Consider the following 3,081-nt stretch of genomic DNA (forward strand, 5'->3'; position numbering starts at 1 on the left):
TCTATCTATCTATCTATCTATCTATCTATCTATCTATCTATCTATCTATCTGTCTTAGTGATTCTAGGTAAATGGCACTCCAGCAGGGGTCCTTCTTACAGTCACTGTATCTATTGCCCTAGTAATATTATTTTTTTGCTCTTTTTATAAACTAGCAAGGTAGGCTGAGCCTGAATATGTGGGTCATATTATTTTAATGGAAAGAAAAAGCAAGTGACATCACTTGGATATAAATACTAGGGTTTATTGTCTTATTACCCTCTCCATTTAAAATGATTTCAGATAGCATTTGAAACAAAATCCAGTTATTGTGGAATGTGTGAATAACATACACTTACATGTTTCAGATCCATCAAACACATTTTAATAATAGACAATGGTAACCTAAATAAATACAAAATGTAGTGTTTAAATCATGTTTTCATGTATTAAAGGGAAAAAGCTACTCAGACCTACCACCCCTGTGTGAAAAATTCATTGTTCACTAAAGCTAGTAACTGGTTGTCTCACACTTGGCATCGAGAACTGCAATCAAGCATTTGCAATAACTGGCAATGAGTCTTTCACATCACTGTGGAGAAATTTTGGCCCACTCTCCTTTGCAGAATTGTTGTAATTCAGTGATATTGGAGGGTTTGAGCATGTTTATTGTCATGCCAAAGCAGCTTAATTGGATTTAAATCCATACTTCATTTTATTTATTTATGTATTTATTTGAGCCATTCAAAAGTGGACTTGCTGGTATGTTTCAGATCATTGTCCTGCTGTATAACCCGAGTCTGGTTGACCTTCAAAGCAAAAACTGATTCCTTCAGTGTTTTTTTTTTTAAGAGAGCAGAATTCATGGTTCCATCATTTACACTGAGCATTCAGGCCCTGAAGCAGCAAAGCAGCCCCAGACCATCACACTACTGCCACCATGTTTGACTGTTGCTATGATGTTCTTTTTATGAAGTGCTGTGTTACTTTTATGCTAGATGTAACCGAAATCAAACTGTTCAAAAGTTCAGATTTTGTTTCAACAGTCCACAGAAAATTTATCCAAATGTTTTGGGGATCATTTGATGTGTTTTGGGAAATGTGAGACAAGAAGTGGTTTTGACCTCAGAGCTCTCCCTTTTTGCACAGTTTCTTTCTTATTGTTGAATCATGAACACGACATCAACTGAGCCTAGTGGGGGCTGCAGTTCTTTCGATGTTTTTCTGAGATCTTCTGTGACCTACTGGGTGTTATAATCATGCAGCACCTTCTTAGCGCCCCTAACAGCAACCACCAAATTCCTAGAACCACTCAGGGAATCTACATTTTACCCCTGTGACCAGTGATTGTGTCACTTTTAAATGTGGCAGACAACTCTCAAGCAATGTGCACATGTTGTCACACAAAAAACCTTTAAGCTAACAGTACGGTGATGATAGCTCTAAAACTGATTCTCCGACTGTGTGGATCTAGAGCAAGGTTCTTGGCGGCATCTAAAGTTTGGATGTGATAAGCCAAGAAGGCGCAGGGCTTGCAAACAGGCTGTTTAGTGGGCCCTGTAAAAAAGAGCTTTGTATCATTAAACAGACAGATTAGATTTTCGTTCCACTTGACAAATTGATTGAAATTTCTTTTGCTGTTTGAATGAGACTGGATTCTGCTTGGCTCCAGACAGAATTTACCAGAAACATTAGCAAAAACAAACATCTAACAACTGATTCAAAGTGTCTTTTTCACATTACCTTGTGCCCAGATCGATTTACTCTAGACTTAAGAATATGTACGACAATGAATAAGAAGCTGAACTGATTCAAAAAGAAACGATAAGCTGTCTTTATGGAAGGAGTGGCAGAGTGAGTAATCGATGGAGCCCCGCAACAGGAAAGATCTCAAAAAGGAAATACATGCCACAGTGCCAAACGTGGCAAACAGATGGCAAGCAACAGGGCCCTGTCAGTCCAGTGCAAGGTTGGGCATGTGGAAGAAAATGCAAGGAAAAAATGGTCAGGATGGATGATGTCAGGCCATCTGTCTACATTAAAACAAGGTGTCATTTTTTAAGAGGGTGGATACATTCGCTCCCACTCTTTCCTCAGATCTAGTCTTTAAAGCACAGCACTCAAACAACTGTGCTTCTGCCTCCTCTGTCTTTGACTTTTTATGCAATCAAATCCCACAGTGTCAGTTGCATAATCGTATTTGTTTTAACGTTTCTAAATTCACGAATACTGTATTGTAGCACTGATGTTTTCTCACACTCTTTTTCATTGCATCTTTTCTGTGCCCTCCCTTAGATCTGTCTGTCTATCTCTGTCTGTCTCCGCTTCACTTTTGTGCTGCATCTGCACTGCACTGTGGTCAATGATGCGGTGTTGATTAGGGATGTAACAGTTCCTACAATTTTCTCTTCAGTGTGTTTTAAGCAGTGAGAGTTACATATTATTGCATTTTAGAAACCTATCATTTAAAAGGAGTAATAATGTTTTAAAGACATGATCATCTGGTTTTATTAAAAACTGATGACGCTTAAGTAGAGGTCTTTTTTTAATATGCAAAACATCACATACCACACATAAAACATTACATGTCATTTATCTTATGCATAATCACAGTCATCTGCACATTATCCAGCCAGCGTCTTGCACTGAATTATTAAATAAATAAATTACATTGTATGGTATTATGCACTGAGTACTTTGAGTACTCAGATTACCTTTTTGTTGTAATGAGTAACGCAGCACTTTGTAGTTTAACAATTTGGTAATTAGGTAAGTTTTGAAATAAGTTGCTTTTCCCTGTTCGTTTTTTGTTGCGATCACTGATGCATTTGCAACATTCCTTGTCTCGTGGCTGCCTGCCAGATTTTCTCTTCACTGTTGTTGTAGTCAGAAAATTCTCAATAACTTTATTGTTGTGATATAAATAGAAAATATGTTTAGAAAAATGTAGCAATGACCCAGTTATTTACAGTAATATGCATGCATATATGCATTATTGGCACCATTATTAATATATACTTTTTTAATATCAGGGTAAATAAATATCAAAAAACTACACGGTTTGATGATATATATAATTAGAATTCATCCATCCGCTTATCC

Source organism: Haplochromis burtoni, unplaced genomic scaffold (assembly GCF_018398535.1).
Source record: "Haplochromis burtoni strain Fernald_Lab_line unplaced genomic scaffold, NCSU_Asbu1 Contig_77, whole genome shotgun sequence".
In the NCBI taxonomy this organism is placed as follows: Eukaryota; Metazoa; Chordata; class Actinopteri; order Cichliformes; family Cichlidae; genus Haplochromis; species Haplochromis burtoni.